A 12823-nucleotide genomic window follows, 5' to 3' on the forward strand; every position below is an offset into this window, starting at 1 on the left:
AATGTAAAGAATTTATCATAATGATAGTTCCTTTAGCTTGTTCCCTAATGGGCAGGTTTCATGTGTTTTGAGTGGTCTCCGAATTCTACCAGACTCCTTGCCAAACACAAGAGGCATTTAAAATATAAAATTAATAGAAGACATTTATTGGGTGACAACTCTTTAGAGTTTCAATTTTCTTACAGATAATTCTTCTCAAATTGATTCCTTGTACATAAGAGAACTTCTTCCTTCCATTATGAGAACTCAGACTGCTTGCAAAAATGGGAATCTCATTGATCTCCACAACATTTATGAATGTTTAAGAGTATTTTGTCTGAGGGACCTTCAAATGGCAGAGGAATAAAATGTGGAGATCACCTTCCTCCCCACAAATACATCAGAAATACATCTACACGTGGAACAGCTCCTACAGAACACCTACTGAACGCTGGCAGAAAACCTCAGATTTCCCAAAAGGCAAGAAAATCCCCAAGTACCTGGGTAGGGCAAAAGAAAAAACAGAGGCAAAAGAATAGGGATGGGACCTAACACCTCTGGGAGGGCGTTGTGAAGGAGGAAAAGTTTCCACACACTAGGAAGCACCTTCACTGGTGGGGATGGGGGGTGGGTGAGGGGTAAGCTTCGGAGCCACAGAGGAGAGTGCAGCAACAAGGGTACGGAGGGCCAATCGGAGAGATTCCTGCACAGAGAATCGGTGCTGACCATCACGCAACAGCCTGAGAGGCTTGTCTGCTCACCCCCTGGGGCGGGCGGGGGCTGGGAGCTGAGGTTCGGGCTTTGGAGATCAGATCCCAGGGAGAGGACTGGGGTTGGCTGCATGAACACAGCCAGAAGGGGCTAGTGCACCACAGCTAGCCGGGAGGGAGTCCAGGAAAAAGCCTGGAACTGCCTAAGAGGCAAGAGACCATTGTTTCAGGGTGCATGAGGAAAGGGGATTTAGAGCTCCAGAGACAAGCGCGAGCCACGGCTATCAGCGCGGACAGCAGAGATGGGCATGAGACTCTAAGGCTGCTGCTGCAGGCACTAAGAAGCCTGTGTGCAAGCCGAAGTCACTATCCACACTTCCTCTCCCGGGAGCCTGTGCAGCCTGCCACTGCCAGGGTCCTGTGATCCAGGGACAACTTATCTGGGAGAACACATGGCATGCCTCAGGCTGGTGCAATGTTACACTAGGCACTGCTGCCGCAGGCTTGCCCCGCATTATGTACCCCTCCGTACCCCAACCTGAGTGAGCCAGAGCCCCCTAATCAGCTGCTACTTTAAGCCCGTCCTGTCAGGGTGGGGAAAAGATGCCATAAGGTGACCTACATGGAGAGGAGGGGCCATATCCAAAGCTGAACCCCAGGAGCTGTGCGAACAAAGAAGAGAAAGGGAAATTTCTCCCAGCAACCTCAGGAGCAGTGGATTAAATCTCCACAATCAACTTGATGTACCCTGCATCTATGGAATACCTGAATAGACAATGAATCATCCCAAAATTGAGGCGGTGGACTTTGGGAGCAACTGTAGACTTGTGTTTTGCTTTCTGCATCTAATTTGTTTCTCGTTTTATGTTTATCTTAGTTTAGTATTTAGAGCTTATTATCATTTGTAGATTTGTTTATTGATTTGGTTGCTCTCTTCCATATATATATATATATATATATATATATATATATATTTAGTTATTTTCTTTCCTTTTGCTCTTTTTGTGAGTGTGTATGTGTATGCTTCTTTGTGTGATTTGTCTGTATAGCTTTGCTTTTACCATTTGTCCTAGGGTTCTTTCTTTTAACTATAGTTTTTAGTGGTTGTTATCATTGGTGGATTTGTTTTTTCGTTTTGTTGCTCTCTTCTTTTTTATTAATATTTTTAATTTTCATTTTAATATATTTCTAATTTTTTATTTATTTTTTTTTTTTATTTTGTTTTTTTGCGGTACGCGGGCCTCTCACTGTTGTGGCCTCTCCCGTTGCGGAGCACAGGCTATGGATGCGCAGGCTCAGCGGCCATGGCTCACGGGCCCAGCCGCTCCGCGGCATGTGGGATCTTCCCGGACCGGGGCACGAACCCGTGTCCCCTGCATCGGCAGGCGGACTGTCAACCACTGCGCCACCAGGGAAGCCCCTAATTTTTTATTTTAACAACTTTATTTTATTTTATTATTTTTTCGAATATTTCTTTTTTTTCTCCCTTTTCTTCTGTGCCGTATGGCTGAAAGGGTCTTGGTGCTCCAGCCTGGTGTCAGGCTTGAGCCTCTGAGGTGGGAGAGCCAAGTTCAGGACATTGGTCCACCAGAGACCTTCTTGCTCCATGTAATATCAAACAGTGACAGCTCTCCCAGAGATCTCCATCTCAACACTAAGATCCAGCTCCACTCAATAACCAGCAAGCTACAGTGATGGACACCCTACGCCAAACAACTAGCAAGACAGGAACACACCCGACGCACCTTATTATGTAAAATCATAATAAGGTAACAGACACCCCAAAACACACCGCTGGATGTGATCCTGTGCACCAGAAAGACAAGATCCAGCCTCGTTCACCAAAACACAGGAACCGGTCCCCTCCACCAGGAAGCCTACACAACCCACTGAACCAACCTTACCCACTGGAGGCAGACACCAAAAACAATGGGAATCATGAACCAGCAGGCTGTGAAAAGGAGACCCCAAATGACAGTAAGTCAAGCAAAATGAGTAGACAGAAAAATGCACAGCAGATGAAGGAGCAAGGTAAAAACTCACAAGACCAAACAAATGAAGAGGAAATAGGCATTCTACCTGGAAAAGAATTCAGAGTAATGATAGCATAGATGATGCAAAATCTTGGATATAAAATGGACAAAATACAAGTAACATTTAAAAAGGACCTAGAAGAATTAAGAGTAAACAAACAATGGTGAAAAACACACTAAATAAAATTTAAAATTCTCTAGAAGGTATCAATAGCGGAAGAACTGAGGCAGAAGAACGAATAAGCAACTGGGAAGATAAAATAGTGGAAATAACTACCACAGAACAGAATAAAGAAAAAAGAATGAAAATAATTGAGGAACAGTTTCAGAGACCTCTGGGACAACAATAAATGCACCAACATTCGAATCATAGGGGACCCAGAAGAAGAAGAGGTAAAGAAAGGGACTGAGAAAATATTTGAAGAGATTATAGTTGAAAAATTCCTTAATATGGGAAAGGAAATAGTAAAGTCCAGTAAGTGCAGAGAGTCCCATACAGAATAAATCCAAGGAGAAACACGCCAAGACACATATTAATCAAACTATCAAAAACTAAATACAAAGAAAAAAATATTAAAAGCAGCAAGGGAAATTCAACAAATAACATACAAGTGAATCCCAATAAGGTTAACAGCTGATCATTCAGCAGAAACTCTGCAAGCCAGAAGGGAGTGGCAGGGCACATTTAAAGTGATGAAAGGGTAAAACCTACCACCAAGATTACTCTACCCAGTGAGGATCTTATTCAGATACGATGGAGAAATTAAAACTTTTACAGACAAGCAAAAGATAAGAGAATTCAGCACCACCAAACCAGCTTTAGAACATAAGCTAAAGGAACTTCTCTAGGTAGGAAACACAAGAGAAGGAAATGATCTATAATAATGAACCTAAAACAATTAAGAAAATTGTAATAGCAACATATATATTGATAATTACCTTAAATGTAAATGGATTAAATGCTCCTACCAAGATACATAGATTGGCTGAATGGATACAAAAACAAGACCTGTATATATGCTGTCTACAAGAGACCCACTTCAGACCTTGGGACACATACAGACTGAAAGTGAGGGGATGGAAAAATATATTCCATGCAAATAGAAATCAAAACAAAGCTGGAGTAGCAATTCTCATAACAGACAAAATAGACTTAAAAAAAGACTATTACAAGAGACAAAGTAGGACACTACATAATGATCAAGGGATCAATCCAAGAAGACGATATAACAGTTTAAAATATTTATACACCCAATATAGGAGCACCTCAATACATAAGGCAAATGCTAACAGCCATAAAAGGGGAATATGACAGTAACACAATAATAGTATGGGACATTAACAGCCCACTTGCAACAATGGGTGGATCATTCAAAATGAGAATAAATAAGGAAACACAAACTTTAAGTGATACATTAAACAAGATGGACTTAATTGATATTTATAGGACATTCCATCCAAAAACAACAGAATACACTTTCTTCTCAAGTGCTCATGGAACATTCTCCAGGATAGATCATATCTTGGGTCACAAATCAAGCCTTGGTAAATGTAAGAAAATTGAAATCATATGAAGTATCTTTTCTGATGACAACCCTTTGAGACTAGATATCAATTACAGGGGAAAAAACTATAAAAATACAAACACAGGGATGCTAAACAATACATTACTTAATAACCAAGAGATCACTGAAGAAATCAAAGAAGGAATCAAAAAATACCTAGAAACAAATGACAATAAAGCACGATGGCCCAAAACCTATGGGATGCAGCAAACAAAGTTCTAAGAGGGAAATTTAAAGCAATACAATCCTACTTCAAGAAACAAGAAACATCTCAAATAAGCAACCTAACCTTACACCTAAAGCAATTAGAGAAAGAAGAACAAAAAGCCCCCAAAGAGAGCAGAAGGAAAGAAATCATAAAGATCAGATCAGAAATAAATGAAAAAGAAATGAAGGAAACGACAGTAAAGATCAATAAAACTAAAAGCTGGTTCTTTTAGACGATAAACAGAATTGATAATCCTTTAGCAAGGCACATCAGGAAAACAAGGGAGAAGACTCAAATCAACAAAATTAGAAATGAAAAAGGAGAAGTAACAACTGACACCCTAGAAATACAAAAGATCATGAAGTACTACTACAAGCAACTATATGCGAATAAAATAGACAACCTGGAAGAAATGGATAAACTTCCCAGACTGAACCAGGAAGAAACAGACAAATCACAAGCACTGAAATTGAAACTGTGATTAAAAATCTTCCAACAAACAAAAGTCCAGGACTACATGGCTTCACAGGTGAATTCTATCAAACATTTAAAAAAGAACTAACACATATCCTTCTTAAACTCTTCCAAAATATAGCAGAGGGAGGAACACTCCCTAACTCATTCTATGAGGCAACCCTCACCCTGATACCAAAACCAGAAAAAGATGTTACAAAAAAAAGAAATCTACAGGCCAATATCACTGATGAACATAGATGCAAAAATCCTCAACAAAATACTAGCAAACAGAATCCAACAGCACATTAATGTGATCATACACCACGTTCAAGTGGGGTTTATCACAGGAATGAAAGGATTCTTCAATATACGCAAATCAATCAATGTGATACACCATATTAACAAACTGAAGGTTAAAAACCGTATGATCATCTCAATAGATGCAGAAAAAGCTTTTGACAAGATTCAACAGCCATTTATGATAAAAACCTTCCAGAAAGTAGGCATAGAGGGAACTTACCTCAACATAATAAATGCCATATATGAAAAACCCACAGCCAGCATCATTCTCAATGGTGAAAAACTGAAACTATTTCCTTTATGATCAGGAACAAGACAAGGTTATCCACTCTCACCACTATTATTCACATAGTTTTGGAAGTTTTAGCCACAGCAATCAGAGAAGGAAAAGAAAGAAAAGGAACCCAAATTGGAAAAGAAGTAAAGCTGTCACTGTTTGCTGATGACATGATACTATACATAGATAATCTTAAAGATGCTACCAGAAAACTACTAGAGCTAATCAATGAATTTGGTAAAGTAGCAGGATACAAAATTAATGCACAGTAATCTCTTGCATTCCTATACAGTAATGATGAAAAATCTGAAATAGAAATTAAGGAAACACTCCCATTTACCACTGCAACAAAAAGAATAAAATAGCTAGGAATAAACCTACCTACAGAGACAAAATACCTGCATGCGGAAAACTATAAGACACTGATGAAAGCAATTAAAATTGATACAAACAGATGGAAAGATATATCATGTTCTTGGATTGGAAGAATCAACATTGTGAAAATGACTGTACTACACAAAGCAATCTACAGATTCAATGTAATCCCTATCAAATTAACAAAGGCATTTTTCACAGAACTAGAACAAAAAATTTCACAATTTTTATGGAAACACAAAAGACCCCAAATAGCCAAAGCAATCTTGAGAAAGAAAAATGGAGCTGGAGAAATAAGGCTGCCTGTCTTCGGACTATACTACAAAGCTGCAGTAATCAAGACTCTATGGTACTGGCACAAAAACAGAAATATAGATCAATGGAACAGGATAGAAAGCCAAGAGATTAACCCACGCACATATGGTCACCTTATCTTTGATAAAGGAGGCAAGAATATACAATGGAGAAAAGACAGTCTCTTCAATAAGAGGTGCTGGGAAAACTGGACAGCTACATGTAAAGGAATGAAATTAGAGCACTTCCTAATGCCATACACAAAAATAAACTCAAAATGGATTAAAGACCTAAATATGAGGCCAGACACTATAAAACTCTTAGAGGAAACCATAGGCCGAACACTGTATGACAGAAATCACAGCAAGATCCTTTTCGACCCACATCCTAGAGAAATCGAAATAAAACCAAAAATAAACAAATGGAACCTAATGAAGCCTAAAAGCTTTTGCACAGCAAAGGAAAACATAAGAGAATAAGACAATCCTCAGAATGGGGGAAAATATTTGCTAAAAAAGCAACTGACAAAGGATTAATCTCCACAATTTACAAACAGCTCATGCAGCTCAATATCAAAGAAATAAACAGCCCAATCCAAAAATGGGAAGAAGACTTAAATAGACATTTCTCCAAAGAAGATATGTAGATTGCCAACAAACACATGAAATTATGCTTAACATCACTAATCATTAGAGGATTGCAAATCAAAAAAACAATGAGGTAGCACCTCACACCAGTCAGAATGGCCATCATCAAAAAATCTAGAAACAATAAATGCTGGAGAGGGTGTGGAGAAAAGGGAACTGTCTTGTACTGTTGCTGGGAATGTAAATTGATACAGCCACTATGGAGAACAATATGGAGGTTCCTTAAAAAACTAAAAATAGAACTACCATACGACGCAGCAATCCCACTACTGAGCATATACCCTGAGAAAACCATAATTCAAAAAGAGTCATGTACCACAATGTTCATTGCAGAATGGCCATCTTTAAAACGCCTACAAATAACAAATGCTGGAGAGGATATGGAGTAAAAGGAACCCTCCTACACTGTTGGCAGGCAGGAATGTAAACTGGTACAGCCACTATGGAGAACATTATGGAAGTTCCTCAGAAAACTGAAAATAAAATTACCACATAGTCCACAATCACTCTCCTGGGCATATACCTGGACAAAACTATAATTCAAAATGATATATGCATCCCTATGTTCATAGCACCCCTGTTCACAATAGCCAAAACATGGAGGCAACCTAAATGTCCATCAGCAGATGAACAGATAAAGAAGATATGGTACATATATACAATGGAATATTTCTCAGCCATAAAAATAATGAAATAATGCCATTTGAAGCAACATGGATGGGCATAGAGATTATTATACTAAGTGAAGTATGTTAGAAAAATACAAATACCATATGATATCATTTACATGTGGAATTTAAAATATGATATAAATAAACTTAGTTACAAAACAAAAACTGACTCATAGACATAGAAACAAACTTATGGTTACCAAAGGGGAAAGGGTGTGGGGGATGGATAAATTAAGAGTTTGGAACTTGCAAATCATATATTACAATATATATAATAAAATGTATATAAAATAGATAAACAACAAATCCTACTGTACATCACAGGGAACTATATCCAATATCCTATAATAAACCATAATGGAAAAGGATATGGTAAAGAATATATATATGTATAACTGAATCACTTTTGCTGTGTACCGGAAACTAACACAACACTGTAAATCAGCTATACTTCAATAAAAAATAAAAATTAAAAAAAAAGAGTATTTTGTCACGTCATCAGGTATTGCTTAGGAACTGAGACCCAGACAGAGCTTCTGACTCTTGTTCTTGTGTCCCTTATGCAGAGTCAACCTTATGCATTATGTTTCTGTTATAGCTTAACATTCTGAGACTCAAAGACCACTAGAACATCCCAAGCCATACGTATGCATCATGCTAATCTACAAGGTCCAAATGTGTTAGGAAATGCACAATGATTGAACTCTATCATCAGCAACTTGTTGTATTACATAGAAATTGTATTTGATCACATTCATAATGTAAACACGTTTAATTTTCTTTTCACTGTGACATTTCTGGATGTTTTCTATGGTATAGTTATGCAATTGAAATTATTGCAGAGTCATTTCTGCTAAGAAAGGGAAGAGATGGAGTAAAAAATTTAACATGTTGAATTTCCAGACAGAATTGTTGGGCGCAGTGCATTCACAGGCTTTCTTCTTCTTCTTTTTTTCTTTATAGACTTTCTTTTGAAACACAGATAACAATCCCCTTGTATAGATCAGGAAGTTAAATCTTGTGGATGCTAAGTGAAATTTTCAAGTTTCCACACCTTAAATAAGTGGCAGAACAGGAATTTTAACCCATGTTTGCCAATTTCCAAACCCTAGGCTTTTCCTCTGCTACTACTACTAGACGGTAAACTTTCAGAACTCAAGGACTGTATCATTTGAATTGGCTTGATAAAGTATCCATGCCTGGTCTTACATGTGAGTATGCATTATGTTACTGTAGGTAGCAGGGTCTGGAAAGCTGAAGAAAAGGCCTGTAGTGAAGATATGATTTGGTCTAGCAGTGCCTTAAACTTACTAGGTGTAAAGTAAATATTTGTTGAATGAATAAAAGAAAGAGAGAGAAAGAAGTGTATATTTGTTAGTCATCATCAAATTAGCAAATAAAAATGAATGACCATCTCATTTTTAAATATGTGATTGAAAACAGAATTGGGATAATTCTGTACAAGCTGTTTCCAAAAATGCTTTTTGTAAATAAAATAGTCTATTTATTTTATGTTGTGAAATGATATTTTTAATAAACATAATACACTGTACACTCACAGAGCTAATGCAAGGTGAAAACTGTGACACCTTTAGTATTGTCTAGGACATAGTAGACTTTGAACAAGTATTACTCCTGCCTCCTTGCCTTTTCTTTCCCATTAAAGATATGATTTTAACATAAATTAAATAGCAAAATTATTATAGAGAATATTTGAAAGTGTAACAGCAACAAGTGTAATGTCAATGCATTTTTAATAATCTGTGAGCTTCAGTGTCATTTCTGAGTTGTAGGATGGATTACCTCATGAAATTGGCAAAGGGAAAAATAACCATTATGCCATTTCCTTTACTTTCTCTTACATTACCTTCTAGTGGGTCATCAGAGAAATAGTTTCCTCTTGAGTTCAAGAAATAAATGACAGTAATGACTCTCCTGGTTAGAAGACTGGAGTAGAAGACCAGGGATCCAGAGAGCTGATCCGTTACCAATTACTGGACCATGGGCACATTTCTTCTTCTCAGATGGCCTCATTTTTAAAATACAAAATACCATATATTAGGTTGATCAATAAGAAATTGACATTTTTCTTGGTTAGAAATGCTCAAATTTTGACAATTTTATACAGTTCATTTTAATATAACAGTGGTTAGGAGTATGAATGTGCTGTGGTAAGGCCTGGGTTTGAGACTAGGTTCCACATCAAACCAGTTGAGTCTTCTATACCTCAAGTTTCTCATATTTCAAATGGGGATAAGAATAGTATCTACACCCTTATTTGTAATTGAGGATTAAGTGTTATAGTGTAAGTAAATTGTCAGATACATTACAAATGCTCAATAAATGTTAGCTACATTTATTGTTGTTGTTGTTGCTATTCCTGACTTTCCAGAGAGCAAATAATCGGGGAAATGTTACTTTTTAGCTACTAAAATGTTTTGTGAAGCAACAATGTTAAAACAGGATAAGACTGATGGAAAAATCTAAATAAAATTTAATGGAACAGAATAAAAGTTCAGTCTTAAGAAGGTTTTGAATGTGATAAACTTGGCATTTCTTATCAGTGAGCAACATGGATTATTCTGATAGTGGTATTGGGTCAGTTGGTAAATCTTTCATTAAAAAAAATAACTTTTGATCCTTTTCTCATGCTATAAAATATGAAATTAAAAAACCCACCATGGGCTTCCCTGGTGGCACAGTGGTTGAGAGTCCGCCTGCCGATGCAGGGGACACGGGTTCGTGCCCCGGTCCGGGAAGATCCCACATGCCGTGGAGCGGCTGGGCCCGTGAGCCATGGTCACTGAGCCTGCACATCCGGAGCCTGTGCTCCGCAACGGGAGAGGCCACAGCAGTGAGAGGCCCGCGTACTGAAAAAAAAAAAAAAAACCCACCATGGTACTGATGCAAAAACTAATATACAGCTTAGTGGTAAATAATAATAACAATACTAATAGTAAAAAAACCCCCAGAAATATAGCCAAATTATACAGTATGTTTTTTAAGTATTTAGCAATCAAATTAATTAGTAGTTTACAATTAAACAGCAAAGAAATATCATTTACCCCATAGACAGGCAAAAATTAGAATGGTGGATAATGCCAAGTGGTGCTGGGGGTTTATGCGGACCCTCACAAACAGCTGGTAGAAGTACATACTGGTGCACTCATTCTGGAGATCAATATATTGAATAGAAGTGCTTAGTCATAGCAAGGGTACACATGGTCAATGATCCAGCAATTCTGCTCATGGATGTGTATCTCAGAGTCAGTTTTTACATAGTTAAGTAAGGGAATATGTATAAGGATATATTTGTGGTGGTGGGAAATTGAAGGTAACTTGTTTGTCTACCACAGAGACAGTGGAAAATACATGTCCACTGTTCAGAATCATTTGAAGTGCTGTTTTCCATTTCTGATACTTAGTCCTTTCTCATCCACAAATCAGCTCTATCATCAAGTCACTGAGCCTCTCTTAGCTTCTGTTTCCTCAACCATAAAAATAAGGGAGATGGATTGATCAAGGGGCCTTATCCTTTTCACATCCACTGATGTATTATTTCAGTGGACCTTCCACATAAGCTTATGGTTTTGTGCCTCTTTTTGATATTAGGATAATGGACAATAACTGAACAGCAGTTTAAATTAGGGGTTTGTTGCTCTTTGAAAGGAATCTCTTTAAGTTATAATAATAACCAGTTCATAATTCACTTATTCAGAATTCCATAAATGGAGAGAGCTTAATACAAAGTGTATCTCTGGAAAAACAAAGAAAATGAAAGAGTATAAAATAGTATTTTGCTGGACACTGAAATTTTGCTTGAAATAAAGGTTAGAGAAGACTGCTGTAAAACCCAGTTTATCATGTTAATGCTTTTTTCTCCTTATTTCCCCTCTTATTTCATATTTTGATCATTTAAAACTTTATTTTTAATTACAAATTTATGGTAGTTAAATTGTGAAAAAATATTGATGGTAATCACTAAAAATTTCAATTCTAGGAGTGTCTGAAGTAAAATGTGAAAGTCTAGCCCTTATGACCAAATTGTATTATGTAATAATGCCTGTCTACCCTTTGAAAATTCTCATTTAATTCAATGGAACAAACCTGCTTTTTCAGGCCTCTTTCTGCAGCATCTGGCTGAGTCATACTGTTTCCGAGGGTCTCTGTCATGCCAAACTATATCTGCTGAAAAAGAGAAAGAAGAGCTTACATTCAAGTAGAAAAATGAATGGCTCTCTCTTTTCAGGGTCTAAGGCAGGTTGTCTAGAATTGCTTTATACCTCAGTCATCTGACACTTATATAAACCTTTTACTATTCAGAGGTTTCTCTTGGGGACAAGGCCAATCCATCACCAAAATCAGCAATTTCTGTCCAAGTCGTTTGTTTAAGCCCTTCTATGTGTTGGACTCCAAAACATGAAAGTACAAACTTTTCAGTTTCAAGAGAGGTGCTATGCAGGCATCTGCAACATCTTGCAAAGTTCAAGCATCTTTCTCTTTATAAAGAATCTTTGGCAATGAGTGTTCAGGTAATAGGAGAGCAGGATCCTCTCAGAAAACTCTTGTGATCAGCGGCAGAGCAGTTTCCTTCTGCTGAGGAGCTGGGGTGGGAGGGATCAACACATTGGTTCAATGAGAACTTTGATTAACTCTGGCTAAATGTGGTACTGGCCTGGTAGGTACAATTTGTTTCATAATAATGATAATACAAGGATTTTAAACCAGTTTTTAATATTTTTCATCAAACTACAACTGTAATTCAGGGCTACTGACTCCAAGTTCTGTGCTCTTGCCATTATCTACCCCCATGCTGTTTCACGATGTGCTATGTTTACTATTACTGCTCAGTACTGACCGCTCTGAGGAGTATTTACTGTTATTGTGGCCTTAAAGCAGCTGCTCAGTGGAATCTAAGGTCGGCACTTTCTAACAGGACATCAGTACAGTCATGCTCCTTACTTCCCTGAGGCTTTTTTTCCACTTAATTCCAGTTTATGGACTTTAAATTGGTACAACTTTTCTGGGTGGCGGGTGAGGAATTAAATTAAGCATGTGTATACCATTTGAGGCAGCTATTCCATGTCTTTAAATGTACCCTAAGGAAATAGTTAAGGATGTTCACAACTGTTTGGAAACAATAACATTCATCAACCTAAATACCTAATTTTGTGTTTTACCACAAAAGTAAATTTATTGAAGGATAAAAAGAACACAAAGGATATCTATCAATGAAGGGGTATTTGGAAACATACATAAGTGTTCTAAGAACACACAAACACATACTCACAACATCCAGGTTTATTCA

This window comes from Phocoena sinus, chromosome X (assembly GCF_008692025.1).
Source record: "Phocoena sinus isolate mPhoSin1 chromosome X, mPhoSin1.pri, whole genome shotgun sequence".
NCBI classification, from domain to species: domain Eukaryota; kingdom Metazoa; phylum Chordata; class Mammalia; order Artiodactyla; family Phocoenidae; genus Phocoena; species Phocoena sinus.